The following is an 18,345-nucleotide window of genomic DNA, read 5'->3' as shown; positions in this document are numbered from 1 at the left end:
TCCACAAGAAGGCGCCGACCGACAAGATCGATATTGCGCTACGAAAGCGGCCATATGCTGAACAAAGCTTCCCTAGCTTCCATTCCAAGAATATCATTGTGGAGTCAGCCGTTCTTCAGACGCATTGAAGAGGAGTGCTGCTGCAGCATTTATGAAGCTCAACATTGCCAATGCTCTAAGGTGTCCAAATTCTGCATGAAAGACTGGACAGTGGGAGTCATAACGTGAAAGTGAGGCAGAGTGAAAAAGAAATGCCCCCAAAAAGCTGGACGACTTTTAATAAGATGGCCCGTCTAGGAGGACCTTGACAAAAACCTGTCCTCCTGATGAAACGACGGTCAGTCTTTCTCGGGCGCTTCCACTTCGTTCGGCCTTAGTTCAACGCCCTCAGAAAGACGAGCTGTAGTGGTCTCGCCACCGACCATCGACCAACAGTAGCATAAAACTCCCTTCATGGTATACGAAAATAACAATACACCATTTTACTCATCCCGGAGCACATAGGCCGCCGCGGTGGCTCAGTGGTTATGGTGCTCGGCTGCTGACCCGAAAGACGCGGGTTTGATGCCGGCCGCGGCGGTTGAATTTCTTTGGAGGAGAAATTCTTGAGGCCCGTGTACTGTGCGATGTCAGTGCACGTTAAAGAACCCCAGGTGGTCGAAATTTCCGGAGCCCTCCACTACGGCGTCTCTCATAGCCTTATACCCGTGCCACACGCTCACAAGAAATGGCAGTAAATGCTTAAGGCCTTAAGTTTGTTAATGCCATTATTTTCGGAGTTGGTGCTACATGTTCACATTTAATGCCATTATCGAAAGTGACGATGACGATAACGCTTGCAATGTAGTCAAATGTTTCATCTGAATATAAACATTGCTAATGAGCACAATATAAGGGAAATGTTGTTCAAAAGTAATATAAAAACGATTTTTCAGAAAATACGGCTGTTCCTGCTTTACAAGTCGAAAAAGTAGCCATAAACTTGCATGTCAGCACACGAGTCGAGAGTACCTGTCAATAAGGCTGGTTAAAATGGCACTCTTCGCATCGAAAATGCGGTATAGATGTCTCATCTGACTGAAAGTTAAGAATTAACTATTGCCTACTGGTTAGGAAGTTGTTACTAACAAAGCTGCATGCTTTTCTGCGTGTGAAGTGGGATCGAGAGTACGCATTGCACGGGCGAATGAGTTGTGGCGAACTCAGTAGGTCGCGAATGGCAGTAAGGCTAATGCCATTAAATTTATGCGTGTGGCACCGCACGAATGCCATTAAAACTTAAGGCAGTAAGCACTTAATGGCATTAAATCTGTCCGTGTGGCACGGGTATTAGTCGCTTTGGGACGTTAAACCCCATTAAACAAACCATAAACCAAATCATCCCTGAGCCCATGCATGCTGCAACTCATTCAAAAAGGCTGCAAGCGCGAATGCATGTCACAGAACCATCTCTGCGACACATTACGCAGATGCGAGACATACACTGATCACCCCCATGGCAGTATTTATCGATCAGTAATTCGCCACGTGCACGCGCGTGGCGCAGATACACAGCAGCAGATACACAAATTAACGGATGCGATTCTGCCTACCGTACATCGCACAGACGACCAACGTTTGCGTGAATAAAAAAGAATTGAAGAAAAAAGCAGTCTACATATTTTGTGTTCGACGATTGATATCTAATGTGCCATTTCCTCGACGGCATCTCGCAATATCTAACTGAAAGAAAACGAATTTATAGTTAACAGTGTACAGCTAGTAAAAAGCTGGTGGATAAACAGTCTCGCAGTAACAGTGAAACGTGCGCCCTGAAAAGGCAAGACGAAAGTGAACAGCGTGCTCTCCGCAGCACCAAAGGGTAGACATGGACGAGGAAGAATAGGTAGGATAAGTAAAGAGAGCTGGGGGTATTTTGTTTCCTACCCTGCAGTGGAAGAAAATGACAAAGAATAGAGGAGACAAAAGGGTGGTAGGGTTTTATTGTATTTAAACCGAGTAGACGTGCGAAAGCATGTGTTTAGCCTTGTTGGCTCATTGTTATTCTTTTCTGGGTCGTCGGCACGTCTGGCGACGATATTAGACTCAGGTTAAGCTCTGATCGAGGTTAAGCTGATCTGATCTGTTCGCGCTACAGACGGCAGTTGACGGCAATGTGCAGTGCACAGCGCGATAGTGCGTTGCAGTTTAACAAGAGGCGTGATCGGTGATAGCATAGTGCTCTCGTGCAGCGCCGCCGTGGATTCGAAACCCGGTCACGGCAGTATTTATTTTATTCCTGCATGGGCCTTTGCTATACTAGGTTTGGCCAAGTCACCCTCAAGGTCACCCTCCCGTTGGCTACAGCTGACGCGACGCTTCTCCGAACTCACCCTAAGCTTCCGCCCATTGACTGCAGCTTGCTCGGCGCTCCTCCGAAGAAGCCTGAGCTTGCCGGAGTTACTCCGAGGCATCACGCAAAATTCTTGGTTGGGACCGTGTTATGTAGTGCTTTTGCACTAAAAGGCAAACGTACTTTGATGTTACGCCCAGCTGCCGGCAACTTCGAACCGAAAGGTATCGGGTGACAAATGAAGTAGCATGCAAAGACATGCAGTCACGAAAGAAAGTAGTTTAAAATTTTTGCTGCATTGAACTTGCATCGTCATGTCCCTCGCTTCGCTTAGCTCATATCAGCTTGGACGTCATGGATTGCAGGAGCGGTAATAAACGTATTTTAAGAAACTGAAGTCTGATGCCTCTACTTTTATTATTTTTATTTAGTTGGCGATGAACACGGGGAGTTTCTTAGAAGGGCGTGGTTGTAGGCCAGTTGGTAGGATATAATGAGGAGCAAAACCGTTGTGGTCGCCTGCCTCTGTCCCGTCCTGTTTTGCGGTTTTGCTCCTCATGACGGGGAGTTTCCCCTGTTCGTTTAGGTCTGGCGTAGCGGTTTGATTCTGTGCAAGAAATATGTGTCGCTGAAATATAATAATGATAACAATGTTTAACGTCTCAAGGCGACACACATATGGTCTATAAGGGACGCCATAGTAGAGAGCTGCAGGTTACTTTAGACCACCGAGGTTGCTTAACGTGCGCAGACAACGCACATCACATGGGCGTTCTTGCATTTCGCCTCCACCGATATGCTGCTGCCACGACCGGGATTCGATCCCGCGACCTTGGGATCAGCAACAGAACGTCAAAGCAACTGAGTCACCGTGGCTGGTGGGTCGCCGAACTCCGTAAGTGTATATGAGCTCTGAGGTAAAGAGTCTTATAGCTCGGCCGCACGTCCTGTGTAAGCTTGAATATGGCACTAAAGCTTCACTGACTTCTTCCATCACCACCCTACACCGGGCAGAATGCTGCAAACACGGCTCATGAAGTAGCGCCAAGGTGAAGCAGCCCACGAACTTGAACACAATTTAAGCGCCTTCAGCACAACTTACGCTGTGCCAACTTACACTGATTTACCTCCAGTAGAAGAAAATAAATGTGCTGAACACAGCTTCGCTAGCTGCCCCTCTGACCAGCTTGCTCCTTTTGTGGACCATTTTTCTTTTCCAATAAACGCGAAACCCGCTGACGTCTGCTCGCTGTACCTGCCACAGCATTTGGCGGCGTTTAGATGAAGCCGCGTGTCCTATAAAACCTATATGCGGACAACGAAGGACCGCGTGGCAACGGAAACAACGGCACCTGGCCGGAGTGCCACAACTCCCAGGGTTCATCGCGGTGGTGATGTCGTAGCGCAGCTGCTTGCGATATCGGTCTTTCAGCTTTCCCGAACGACCAATCATTAATTTGAAGGGAGACTGAAGCACTTTTTTTTTAGATCAGGCTGGCAGCGGCGTCCTTTAGTTTTTCATGCTGTATACTGGAATATCGCATCCAAATAAGGCAAAAACAAACTCGCATTGCCTTTTTTAGCAGAAATATGCGGCCTGTGCCGCGTAGCACACCGTGCGGCGCGCCGCCGCCCGTGATTGGACAAGAGAGGTCGTGACGACACTTTGAGGACTGGAGAAGCTGCCGATGCGAATCCGGCGCTGCGTTGAGTGCAGATCGCAGTTTTCCGTGGTGTTGTAAAAGCGAATATGGCGAATATTCTTTTACTGACCTCCAAAGAAAAGTATACTACAATTTTTTCATTCCACTTATCACCTGAAACCAAAAAAGACAGAAGCAAAAAAATTCTACCCCTAGCACAAGCACACGTCAGCGTGAAACACGCGTATGCAGACCATGCGTAAAAGGTGCCAGTACAACCTCGGCTCGTATTCTCGGAAAGGAAGGAGTGCGAACAATACTCAAGTCAATTACCACCACCGGACGCCTCCTGGCTCGCCCGAGAGAGAGTCATCCTAAAGAAAAGGCCCAAAGCGCTGTGTAGAAAAAAAAATCCTGTTCTGAGTGCCCGGCGTTGTAGGTTGGGGCAAGAAAGTATTCAAGGAAACGATGAAGCAGCACAAAGTTGATGTCAAAATGAGCGAAGCGCAGTGGCCAAGCACTGCGAGGCATGTGACCACAGGATAGTGACGCAATCATTGTGCGCTCGAAACCAAGCCCAATACGCGCACAAGGCTGCCGCTTCACTCGTCGCGCTTTCAGCAGATGCCAGAAAATATTAATCGCTCCCTCGGACACGTTCGCCCTTCTTAGATTTGCAGTTTAGATTCAGTGAAGTGGTGGCCAAGTATATGTGTGTTTAAAAGCCAAGCTAGCTGCAACTCGCCCGCTGCCACAACTTGATGAAGATACCGAATAAGGTTGCAAAACATGGTGTTTTTTTGCAAAAACTTGGTTGGCATTCATTTCTATCTTAAATTTGCATCCGAAATCAGAACGTCGAACTCTTTCATTTTAATTTCTTAGCTACGATTAAACGAGATGCAGCATATGAAGAGCTTCGATGCTTGCTTGCTTTGCTTTATTGTGCTTTGCTTTGCTTGGACACGTCGAACCGAGTATAAAATCACTAACCGAGCCTTGCTGAGCATGCCTCAGGTGGACTGGCTATCACCTAAGCTGAGGAGAACGACATATGCTTGAGCCTCTATAAGGTTTATGCAGGGGCGAAGTGAGCATGTTTCTACTTATAGAAAAGGCGCTTCTTCGGAATGGTGACACGCCTCTTATGCGCGAGAAAATCGAAGGAACTGTGTCATGGTTCAGCCGCGCCTTTTCGACAGAAATCTCCAGAGATCACATTAGGGACAAGCCCTGCATGTAGCCGCACTTACGGAAGTGCTTCGAGCAGAGTACGCTTGCTTTGGTCGACTTGAATTCGTCACAGCAGCAAGCGCTTGCGCTGCGAGCTTATGGCGGAAAACAGTGGAAGACGACACAGTCGCGGCCGTGGTTGTTCGTGGACACGAACGCAGAGTGGTACCTCGTGTTGAACATGATTCTCAAGGTCGGCTGACACGCTTTGCTCGTCACAACGCACGCAGTACGAGGAACAACGCATGCAGCACGAGAAACAACGCGCGGTGAAAGCTCGCTCGGGTGCGCCGAAGCATCCCCGGCTCCTCAACGTGACGTCACGTTGGCCGACATGGACAAGGTTTCCTTCTCCGCTGTTCTCCTCTCCTGCGCTCACGCGGGGCGGGGGAGATTTAAACATCGCAGAGCGTATTCACTGCCAATTACGCATGCTGCCGCACTCAAGAAAATGCTTTTTTTTTATTAGAAACGCGGTGGGGTGACAGCTGTGTGTTAATGTGAATCAATTCCTGATATTTTCTTGCACATTCACTTTTACCACGCGTAAATATACTGGCATCTTTGCAGCGTGCATTTGCGTCAAAATATTGCCAGCAACCTACTTAATCTTTCCCACCATGAAGAAAAAAACAGTAGCTTGAGACTGCACTGATGCGGCTCTGTCAAGCATGGTCAGGCAAGCACTGATGTAGTGCCGGGTTTGGCGGTGCTGCAACAACCGCTAAAATGAAATTCTCCTAGGATTAAAAAGAATAACAGTTCTGAAACGGGCAGCTGTGAAATGAACTAAAAGGCTAGACAACTAACCGTAATTCAGTCCAGACGTACTCAGTCGAAATCTCCAGTCTGTCTTTCTGATTTCGTTTCGCGCAGAACACACGAACTTCTCGTGCATTTATTTAATGAAAAAGGCATAACTCGCTTGTACTGCCCAGGTCTGTTGGTGTTATTTTAAAATAGCGGAGCTCGCTCCCCAATATGAATATTTTTGCTCGTGTACGCTACGCGCATAATAAAAGCGCTTCTTAAAGGGGTTCGAAACATGTTCCGAGGAGAGCATATCAACTCGCCTAATCACTGCATTGTGTTGTCATAAACACCTGAGCCAAATAATACACTTCTACACGCAACAGAGGACCCACAATCGCGTGCGAAATTTGGCGAGCACTTCCCGGCGACTGCTTCATGGTAGCACCCTCGACCGTCTCGCACCAGCGTATACAAGTTGAGAGATAGCTATTGGTTAGATTCTTTCAGACGTCAGGCAGATACCGTGGCCGCGGCCAATAAGCCGCGCAGCTCCGACGGGACAGGAAGCTCTGCCCTTGGAGGTGGGGCCGGCGGAGGAGCAGCCGACCTACCAGCGTGCAAAGTCGCGTGCAAGCGGAATACGCTGCCGCGGCAGAGATTCCGCGGAAAGCCCGATCGGTCCAGGACCGAATTCTGCCGCCGGAAAAAAATTCCGCCGATTCTCATCGGCCAATAGGACGGCGAGTACGAAGTTGCATTCCCGTGGCGACAAATATGGCGGCGCCCTTCGATGGATGATGCTAATGATGCCTCGCTTCAGACTGGATTCGTCCTTGTTATTGCCTTCTTCAGCGCGTTCATTGGTGTTCCTGCTTGGGCCTACTGTAGGCCTGCAGTATGTTCTAAATAAAATAAATGGCCAATGCAAGTTAGCGTCTGTCCTGTCGTTTTTTGGCTTTGTGCCGTCTTGTTGCGATTTAATTCTTGCCACCCATAAATGGGCCACCGGTCTGTCGCCTCGTCTCATCTAACCCATAAGAAAACGTACGATTAATGAATTTGCATTAGTTTTTTCTTTAGAGCGACGATTCTGCGCCCTTTAAGCTTCGTCGGTTTGTTGACAGCAACGGTTCCCGTCTTAACCACCAGATGACGCCACTAGGCTGAACGTCGTCGCGCTTCTGTTCTAAAAGTGAGAGTGTTAGAAATGGCTTAATAGCTGCATTTTGACGTACGTAAGCGTGCACATGGTTATCGCATATAGACAGCATCGGTTAACCTCTTGCCATATCTCTGTACGCCGCGAGCAGACGACGAGCGGAGACGTGGTGGCCGGCAAGTGTGAACGAGGCAGCATTTCGGACGCGGCGAATTTCGCTGGCCGTCGCCGCCGAAATGCCCAAGTGTGAACGCGCCATTTATGTTTCTGTTCCGAATGGACTCTCAGTCTAAATGTTGCGAGCGTATTTGCACGACCACTGTTTGATCGAGAAGTGGTGGTGTTTATCGCCAAGCTTCTGATTCCTTAAACCCCGATCCTCTTTTATAGAGCAAAATCCGCCGCGGTGGCTCAGTGTTTATGGCGCTCGGCTGCTCATCCGAACGATGAGAATTTGATCTCGGCCACGGCGGTGGCATTTTTATAGAGGCGAAATGTTCGGGGCCCGTGCGATGTGAATGCACATTAAAGAACCTCAGCCGGCCGAAATTATCCGGAGCCTTCCACTCAGGGTGTCGAACCGGAATTTTTTCGGGTTCGGTTCAGGTTCGGCTTCACGCCTTTAGGGTTCAGTTCCGGGTTCGGCTCCGGAGCGACATTCCGTTCCGGTTCGAACCATTCCGGATAGCGTCGAACCGGTTCAAACGGGTTCAAACGGGTTCAGGCTATAAAAAATTCTGAACGTAGGTTTTTATTCAACCTTGTTTTGCTGTTTACTTTTCTTTGTGATGGCAGCATATAAAACAGCACTGCAAAATTTGCTCATTGCGAGATTTTTTACTGTCCGCGGCAAAAAGATTTAAATTTACGCAAGAGCCGCGAAATCAAATGAACTCAGAATTAGTGTACACCGGCTATGTATACTAGACTCTATCTGATGAGATACATAAAGCTGATGGATTTTTCATCTACAAAACATTTCAGCTTCAGCAGTTTCGGAGTCCCCGTCAGGCGAGTAATAGGTCTCTCTAGAAGCTCGTGTCAATCGGGAATTTGGTTGGTTGGTTTATGGGGTTTAACGTCCCAAAGCGACTAAGGCTATGAGAGACGCCGTAGTGGAGGGCTCCGGAAATTTCGACCACCTGGGGTTCTTTAACGTGCACTGACATCGCACAGTACACGGGCCTCGAATTTCTCCTCCAAAGAAATTCAGCCGCCGCGGCCGGGATCGAACCCGCGTCTTTCGGGCCAGCAGCCGAGCACCATAGCTACTGAGCCACCGCGGCGGCAATCGGGAATTTCTCCGGCGCAAAATGCTTAAGCGGCCGCCGTCAGGACCGCTGCATGCGCCCACTATGAGCGGAAGTTGCCTTGTATTTGCAGGTATATACAGCCAAGACATCTTTCTGTCACCCCAAAAGCGGCTTGCCAGTCACCCTCCCGCTCTGGCACACCTGCAGCATACATCTAGAGAGTTTACCAGAAATATTTTATTTTCATCACCTGCTCTACATCGCCTTTGTACCTCGCATTATATATCTCGACCACCTATAGCTGAGTTTCTTCAAAAACACAGCAAATCGTGGCCTGTACCTTGTACAGTGTAAAATTAAGATTTTGGCCTATGCTGATGTCGTCTCCGTCTCTTGCTCTGATGAAAAGAATATGATAAAAAAGCAGGCTTGCATTGGTTGGCGGCACTTCGTGTCTGTACGGACACAAACTTGCGACGTCTTCGATGCGACGTTGCATTGTGACAATGTTGCAATTGGTGCATTGCAAGAGGAGGACCGTAAATTCGTTAGAGTTTTTGTGACTTGTCTGGGGCGCTTTCAAAGGGAGCCCAAGCGTGGACAGAATTTCATGCTACCTTGATACAGCATGGTGAGTCTTTCGTGCTGTTTTTGTCCACTAACCCATTTCATGATTTTTACTTTTCGAAACCGAAAACCACCACTTCCTGGCAGCTGTGTTTATTAGGTGACTAAATGCTCATCTGTCTTTTATGTACATAATCGTGAGGGAATTTTGTGCTGACACACTCCATTTCCTAAATATTCGCTTTTCCTTAGAATACCTGTACGGCTTCTCCAGAAGGCAGCTGACAAAGGTTCTCATCGGTTATTACTTCCTCTACGTGCAGCCTTACCTAGGCTTTCTTGACGGACTTATATTAAAGCGAGTTCAGAGGATGTACATTCAAAAGGCTTTAAAAACCTTTCTTAGACTTCAAACGTCGACCTTACGTGTTAGGACATGATATCGAGCCAAGCGGACGTTTGTGCCATGATCAGTGAATTGCTACATCTGCAAGCAAGAAGGAACAATTGAACAACGAAATTATTTGTGACGCTATGTTCGTTTGAGACGTAGCACACTTCAGCAGTCTCTTAAAAAGGACATTGAGGTCATGCCTTACACTATAAGATTTGTGCCAGTAATGAAGAACACCGGAATTCCGTGTGAACTTTTCCTGTTAATAAGACCGCTTAGCCTGTGAAGAAGCCGTATGCTTGATAAACACGCACAATCACCACTTTCGGCGAGGTCACTGTTCAGAGAACAGTTCATTTTAGCTCAGATCGTATATGCTGCGAAAGTTCAACCTCCTGATAGTTCTCCCTTTCTTGACGTGTGCGCCTTCAAGAATTTTTATGTGCGGGCAGAGCAAGGGAGTGATAGTGGCATGAGGCCGTATACCGAGGTCGCGGAATTCGACCCAGTCCAGTAAGGCAAGACGAGGTCAGGTAGGTTCCTGATATTCCATGAGGCAACAGTAAAAATAATATTCGAAGATGGCCGAGTAACCTAAGGCATCAGTAAACGAAGCTTTTCGGTTGCGCCCGCCACCACTGGCTCGATTGCCACTCAGGATTAGAATATTGTAGTTGGCTTCTTTACTGAGTTAGCAGTTTAGTCTCCTTTCTCAAAAATTTCCGTGGTGTGCGTGCGTGCGCCTGTGTGTGTGTGTGTGCGTGTGTGTGCGTGTGTGTGCGTGTGTGTGTGTGTGTCTGCGTGCGTGCGTGCGTGTGCGTGTGTGTGCGCGCGCGCGCGTGTGTGTGTGTGTGTGTGTGTGTGTGTGTGTGTGTGTGTGTGTGTGTGTGTGTGTGTGTGTGTGTGTGTGTGTGTGTGTGCGTGCGTGCGTGCGCGTGTGTGTGTGTGTGCGTGCGCGCTTAAACATGTGTATGCACACGCGTGCACAATTCGGTGGGCACACATCCGGGCACTCACTGGCAAAAAATTGACAGACGGTTGCATTGTCGGTAATGCGAAGTTTAAGCGCAACTCATCATACGCTGCGTCCCTCTTAGCCTGAGTCGCTTTGGGACGTTCAACCCCAATAAACCAATCATCACACACTACCTGGCATGTGGTGTATTATGCTGCTAGTCACTCTTGGGGTCTTCCCGTGGCAGCCACCTTCCAGGTGGCGTTTAATTCGCTCTGCTACTTGGACAACCGGTTACGCTGACTACGCCGACTGCGACGCAGAACGCGGGAACGGGCGCATAATAGCTGCGGTCTAGAATACCCCATCTACCTGCAGCTGATCTACCTGAGGTGGAATGCTGTGAAGGCTGCACGTGTGCCGTCGCAAAGCGTTCCACAAAAGAACGCGAAAACGCTAGCGAATCCTGACGCCGCGGTGCAAAAACTTGTTTTTGAGTCGTCGCGGTGGTGAGCGGCGAGGTTCCAACAAGTTGGAAATTTTCGCTGGGATGCACCGCTCAGTCGCCCATTCGCTTGCATGTGAACCAACCTTAAGCCTCTCGCCTCAGACACAAAGAACCCGAAGCGAGGGTTCTCGCACAGCTTCCGCCCTCACCGTTCGACCACGTTTTTTATGTGGCACTCTCGGTAAAAGAAGACGCATTACGTTCGCTGCTATTGACGAGGTTGGCGCTGGTGAACACTGTGATGGTTCGGTTGCACTATACCCGGGTTGCACCCCCGATAGCACGACAAGATAGACAGTCGTCGGCGCCGCGCTGATGTAGCGGACACCTTAAATTTCCTCACTGTGCGCTTTTCTTTAGACTACCTGTATAGCCTCTCCAGAAGGCAGACGACTCATGTACTTACAGGGTATTTCTTTCCTGTACTGTGTTATCGCCAACCTTTTCTGGAGTTCCTTAACACCAGTGCTTTAAAACGTGTTAAGCGAATGTACATGTATTTCTTCTGCTTAAAAAACGTTCTTCTCTAAACTTCACACACCGAGCTGCCTGTCATGGCGTTACTTCATGCTGAGGAGAATGTTTGTGTCATGAACGGTAAATTGACACCTACGCAATGCGCCAAAGGCCATTGATCATTGTTTTATTCTGTGCAATGATGCTACGTTCTTCTGGGACATAATTACGGCGAACGTGCACTTGAGAAGGAAATTGAAATCACACGGGTTAGTACCCGTTTTTTGCCAGTGGAGAAAAACTGTGTTGTGCCGTGTGATCTATTTATGTTGCTGTGACTTTTTAGTCTCAAGAGCCGTATGATGGACCACCGTCCCCTATGCTGCTTGGTTTCGGTTATTGTTGGCTTCCCTCATGTGCGGCAGAGGCAGATATAAGCCGCCCGTCAGAGAATTCAAGATACAGCAGTCCGAGAGCAGCGTGACGAAGCTGCCCGCTAGCGATTGTCATTTGTTTTATATAAGCAGAACAATTTCAATGCATCGACATTCGACATAACAGAAAATCACTTCATCGCAGTAACATTTCATTTCAGTAGCACCTTTCTAGGTGTTTTTCACATCTCAGCGAGCGCATCTATTTCCGCATTGCCTCTCTGTGCAATCACTGTTTTTTTTTTCTAAGTATCGTACCGCTGCTACATGCCCGCCTTTCATTGCTTATTTCCGTCGCGTGCAACAAAGAATATTCGGATTCTTTAAAAAGAAAACACATGTATATTTCTTTGTTTTGTAATAATAGTATTATGTGTGTTCTAACGCGTCAAAGCGGCGCGGAGTCTATCAGGAACGCTGTAGTGGAAGACTCCAGATAGCGTAGACCAGGTGGGGTTCCTCAGAGTGCAGTCACATCGTACAGCAGAAACGCATTTTTGCATTTCGTCGCTATCAAAATGCGACCTCGCCACCGGTATCAAACACGCGACCTTGGCAATAGCAGCCGAGCACCACAGCCACTGAGCCATCATGAGGGGTCTTATCCATTATATGCTGTCTGAGACAAGGAATGCCTCAGAGAGTAAATGTTGCACAACGTGATTGGGCCATTGCGCCTATGCTTCACATATTTATGGTACTCGACACACACAAAAAAGGAAATCATTCTCAGTCAGTGCTTTACGAGTTAAAGCAGTGCTAACAATTCGAGTAAAGCTGTACGTAAGCATTTGAAAGGGGCATACTGTAAAATCCAACATTTCACGTCAATCTGGCGTAAAATACTTTACAATTACCAAAAGCACATTGCGGAAACGCCAATTAGCTTTCTTCCTGGACACGAGACTTCTTTTAGTTTTGTTGTTGACCTGGATGCCATTTCGACTGGATGCCATTTTCGCACTTCATAGCGCCGACAGCTCTCGCTGGGTAAATCTACGCGCTGGCATATGCCATTTGGTCTGAAAAAAAAAAGAAAAAGTATGCCGTGTTGCACAAAATGTGCGGCTGGACCGAGTCCCGAACCGGTTCGGAACGGTTCCTTTGAATCGTGCCGGTTCGGGTTCAGTTCCAAGATGGCAAAAAAAATTTGGGTTCGGTTCGGTTCCAGTTCCGGGCAAAAATTCGGGTTCGGTTCCGGTTTCGGGTTCAGGTTCGGTTCCGGTTCGACACCCTGCTTCCACTACGGTGTCCCTCATAGACTGAGTGAGTCGCTTTGGTACGTTGAACGCCATAAAACAGAAAAAAAACATATTCTAGACTTTGATAACGCTTTTATGTTAAAATCTACTTGAATGGTTTTCTGCTAAAGTGCCTGGAAGTATCGAGTTATCAGCAGTGCGTACAGGGGACTGCCAGAAGCATAAATGCACATGACCAGCCGCACGCTGGTTGTTTGTTAGAAATTCTTTCATATTGATGTTCATATTTTCACGCGGTGGTGACAATGCCGTGATCAGACGAGCAGGCTGATGCATCACTGAAATGAAATCTGTATTAAGCTGACATGCGCCCACAAAGAGTTGAACAACTCGGCGACAGCAACAAGCGTGCTCGGCAGTCATCGTAGAACAGAATGTCTGCCGCTCTCGGCCGCGCTCAATTTAAAGCTGACAAATAACTTTCGAGACACGGTGCTCAAAGCAGCAACCACCACAATCTCGAACAACATGGAATCAGTTGAGCATGGCTGCGATCATTCGAGATAAACCTGGTCGCATCTCGAGTTTCAAACAAAGTGATGAATGCGCGTGACGGCAGTTTTCAACATCAATAAACATTCGAAACATCGACCCGATGCAGCACCCGCAAATTCTCCCATCGGTATACAACGAACTATCCTGAACGCAAGCTATAGTTCAAGTGGTAAATTAGTTGATTAACATGGTAAGGCTAACAGCCTAACTAAGAAAGACATCTACCTCCTCCCAAGGATCGACGGTATACCCTCGACTGATCATGCCACGCCGTCATAGTCGTTCTGGTCGTTGGACCTCATGATCGACTACTGGCTAATCTAAGTTGGCGAGAGAGGCCGAGAGAAGTTGGCGCCGTCCTCGTTCATAAAAGCGACAGGCTGCAGAAAGCAATCGCGTACGCTTAACCCTTCCCTGTCGAAGGCCGAGGCTAACCATTCAACGACCGAATAGTGCCCCGCCATCATCTAGGCTACATCGAAATTCCTCCCCTACCTGTACGGGCGGCCGTTCAAGGTTGTCAGCGATCACCACGCACTGTGCTGGCTTGTCAGTCTGAAGGTCCCCCTCCGGCCGTCCGTCTTCGTGAAGCGTGCACCTCCATTAGTTTGACGTCAGTGCCTCCTACAAATCCGGACGCAAGCACACGGATGGAGATTGACTGTCGCGAGTCCCTGTCGACAAGCCGTCGGAAGAGGATGATAAGGGCGCCTTTTTCGGAACGATAAGCACCAGCGACTTGGAACAGCACCAACGCTCAGACTGGGCTACAGCGCTTCTTCGGGTACCTGGAGGCGAGTCTTCTCTACGTACGGACCGTCCAAACGTGGATAATGCGAAAGTATTATGCATATGACTCATGTATAAGACCATGTACGCGTTTACCAGCAGCAGTGGTCCTAAAATCCCAGGTGACGTCAGCGTGTTATCAACACCGCCAAACGGAGTCAACGAGACCTGCAGGGTTTCTCCAGCCAAATAGACCACCAAGCGACCTTTCCAGCAGATCGGCATGGATCTCCTTGGCCCCTTCCGTGCAGCGACATCCGGTAACAAGTAGATAATAATACCAACCGGCCAATTTACCGGCTATGCCGAAGCATAAGCGCTGCCCCGTGGTAGCGCTGCAGAAGTTGCTAAGTTCTTCGTTGAAAATGACCTCCTTCAGAGCGCTAAGTTGCCATCCCGGACAGAGGAACTGCTTTGCTGCCGAGCTCCCAAGCAATCCTGCAGTACAGAGAGAAACGAGCCACCGGAAGATGGCTGCGTACCGCACGCAAACTAATCGGATAGCAGAACACTTAAACAAAACTATCGCCAACATGCTCACCATGTATGCCGACGCCGAACACATGACCTGGGATGCCATTCTTCCCTGCGTCGTCTTCGCCTACAACTACGCAGTGCAGGGGGCCACCCAGATGACACCATTTAGTCTCATCCACGGGAGTGAGGCCACGACCACGCTTCCTGGGTATGGACGCCCACTCGACGTCGTGGACTGAGTGAAAAACATTTGAGCCGCTATTTTGGCTCGTACAAGATCGTTCATCGACTTGGAGAAGACTATGAACTGGCCCCCACGGAGCAGCAGCATCGCAGCGGCACCGTTCACACCAAGGAGTGGTGCATGTCGTGCCCCTGTCTTTCTGCACCATGGTCATGCGGATCTGTATGTAGTGGGGTGTATCATTTAGGATAAATAAGCATTTATATGTGTTTATTTGGAGCTGTCTCCAACTTAGATATTGCTGTTTAGTTAGTTGGCTATCGAATGGGGGATAGACCCTCCTTAATCCCCTAAGGTGCTCCAGTATATCGCCGTACGTCTGGGTAACTGGCTCGAATCCCTAAGCATCAGCCGTCGCTCCGTTAGTGTGTCCTCGAGCGATAGCGTCCGCTGCGTGGTTCCCGGCCAGGCCTGCGTGTCCTGATGCCCGCATGATGGAATGTTTTACTTGGCTTGAGCCGCCTTGGCTTAGAACGCAAATAGCTTTCTTGCCTGTTCTGCCTCTCAGGAAATTCCGACAGGCTGTCTGCGAGTCCGAGATGATTACGAAGGATTCTCCTCTTGTGTTGCTTTCGGCTACTGCGAAAGCAGTTGCAGTCGCCTGTACATCAGTAGAGGTACAATGCCTTACGGTGACGGTGGCTAACTCCTTGTGAACGTAGTCGATAGCCGCTGCCACCGTGGCTCTGTGGCTTGGGTAGCTGGCTGCGTCTACGAAGTCGTATTATTTCTTGCCAGCGATGCACTTTTATAACGCCTGAGCCTTTGCTTTCCTCCTGCCTCGGTGCAGTTGTGGGTGCACAAACCACACCACATGGGGATGCCAACACAACCCAGAAGTGTCAGTCATACACAATGCCACGCCGGAGCACTGGGAGTCAGCGGTGTTTAGCTAGGAGCCCGGAAATCAGCTTTCACTGGTCGAACGGGCCCGAGCTACCGCAGCCTCCGCAGGAGTCCTAGACTCCACCCAAGAAGACTCTCAACAGTCTAGGAGTAGTGAATAAACGTTTTGTCTCTCTCGCGCGCCTGGAACCCTATCACGCGCGCTAATGGACGCTATACTTTTTGAATTTTTAGTTTTAGTTTTGTTCTCTTACTACGCTCGCTGATGTACAGTAGTCTTTCCATTTTCATGTTTAATTTGGCTATCTTCAGTTTTCCTTTTAAACATCGGGTCGATGCTTCTTTAAGAGGGGACTAATGCCTGGAATGTTTGTTGATATGTTCAAAACTGACCGAACGCGCCTTTATCACTTTGTTTGAAACTCGGGATGCGGCCAGGTTTCTCTCGAATGATCGCAGCCATGCTCAACTGATTCTACGTTGTTCGAGATTGTGGTGGTTGTTGCTTTGAGCACCGTGTCTCGAAAGTGCTTTCTCAGCTTTGAATTGAACGCGGCCGAGAGCGGCAGACATTCTGTTCTTCGATGTCCTTCGTCTTAGCGCTGTTTTTTCTAAGGAGCACACTTGTTGCTGTCGTCGAGTTGTTCAATTCTTTGTGGGCGCAAGTCAGCTCAATAAAGATTTAATTTCAGTGTTGCATCAGCCTGCTAATCTATTCACGGCACTGTCACCACCGCGTGGAAATATGAATATCAATATGAAAGAATTTCTAACACAGCCAGCGTGCGGCTCGGCAGCTTTTGGCGTGCGCAATGAATGCGTATTTCAGCAATGTAGCGAAGCATGGAGGAAAGCCTGTAATTACTGATTACTGCATGCCAACAAAGAATCTGTCCGATTCCGTTTCGCTCATGTCAACTACACCAATGAGAATTAATTAAATAGTTCCAATCATGAAAAAGGTGCAGCCGCCTCTGACGCTTTTCGCGATGGCTGTACGATTAGTAGAGGGGCCAGCTTTGCCTTCTTTTATTACCGTTCCATTTTTAACCAAGCAAAAATATAAAGAAAGGAGGAAGAAGACAAAAATGGTGGCGCCATGGCTGCTGGAAGAATGCAGACATATTAAAGTCTTTCGGGTACGTTTAAACGACTTAATTTCTGTTTGAGGCTCCGCAAGCAGTGCAGTAAATTAAGTTCCAACGTTAAATGACTTTTAATAGCTAAAGAGCTTGAAATTGGTGCTTAAGCTCTTTGTTGTCGGGTTTCATATTTATTTATAACACAGAACTCACTGGCAACGATATGGTGGTCGCAGTTAATGGGCTTGCCGGGCATTGCAGCTGGTCGGCATTTTTACCGGGTGCTGAGGTATCCTTGGTCATGACGGAGGAGCCTCCAGGAAGAGGCGTGGGCATTGCACTGGGCCCACGCTGACGCCTGCCACTGCTTCAATCGAGGCAGATGGGGCATGTAATTTTTGGTAGTGGGGGCTGCGTGCGCGCGGCCCCCTTACCTTGTTCAAATGCAAAAATCAGAATTAAGCTACTTTAACAGTTTCCATTAAGCGAACTATTATTGTTCGAAATTAGCTGTTTCGTTACCCGCATGCGACAATAAAGAATACATCGTAACGTTTCTTTAGCACGTGATGCTGCCACTTCCTCTTCTTCGGCTCGTGGCGAGTACTGGTCATGCGGCGAACGTAGAGAGAGTTCAACGCGTCACAGCACGCGCATCTGCCGGAGATATACGCGGCGGGCGTTGCATCGAACACACTCTTACTCACCCCTGACCACTATCATCCCTCCTACCCCCCTCCTGCCTACACCCTGTGCCCAAAACCTTTCGCCTCTTCCCTCCACATACTCTCCGTCTGCCTGGCGGACCCTCACCCGCGGGGCCTAGAGAGAGAGGAAAACTATATTGTAAGAGGAATTCGGGGCACGACCCCACTACACTCAAGTGTTTATGTTCCTAAGGTTCATAACGCTGGCAGCCCGGCCGGTGGCGATGGTGGGCACGGCCGGGTCCTCCGAGCGCAGCAGGGTCTCCCAGTCCTCCCAGGTCTTGAGGTTCTCTAGGTCCCGCGGGGAAGGGTCCGCCGGGCAGAGTGAAATGATGTGGAGGGCAGAAGCGAAGGGTTCTGAGCATAGGGCGCATGCAGGAGTGGGGAAGGAGGGATGATAGTGGGCTGGGGTAAGGGGAGAGTGTGTGTCTGAAGTCTGCGCCAGAGTGTTGCGCGCTTGCTATCTAGGGAGGGGTGGGGCGGGGGGTAGAGCTTGCGTGAGCTCTGTATGCCTGCGTCAGCTCACTGAATGAGTGCATGCGCTCCTTCGTGAATCCCCGATCCGAGGCCACCTGAGCCTGGTTTTAAGAACCTCGGGATAAAAGGTTGGCGGCCTCGTTTCCGGGATTCCCAGAGTGCGCAGGCACCCATATCAGCTCCACTTGGAGGGGTGGGGGTGCATCGGGCGAGTCCAGTATGTCAAAAGCAGGGAGGTGGACTCGGCCTCGAGGAAAATTTAGAATCGCAGTTTTAGAG

General features: G+C 49.0%; 1 non-coding gene across 1 annotated transcript; it reads left to right on the top strand.

The window, feature by feature from the left end:
- Positions 1-17,152: 17,152 nt before the first annotated feature.
- LOC149352973 (U1 spliceosomal RNA) lies at positions 17,153-17,313 on the top strand. Its single transcript, XR_016291976.1, has one exon. It is a non-coding gene; the product is annotated as a U1 spliceosomal RNA (small nuclear RNA).
- Positions 17,314-18,345: the final 1,032 nt, after the last annotated feature.

This window comes from Amblyomma mixtum, chromosome 3 (genome assembly GCF_055824585.1).
Source record: "Amblyomma mixtum isolate Tamu chromosome 3, ASM5582458v1, whole genome shotgun sequence".
NCBI classification, from domain to species: domain Eukaryota; kingdom Metazoa; phylum Arthropoda; class Arachnida; order Ixodida; family Ixodidae; genus Amblyomma; species Amblyomma mixtum.
The sequence above is the reverse complement of the archived record's forward strand: the minus strand, read 5'-3'. Positions and strand labels throughout refer to the sequence as shown.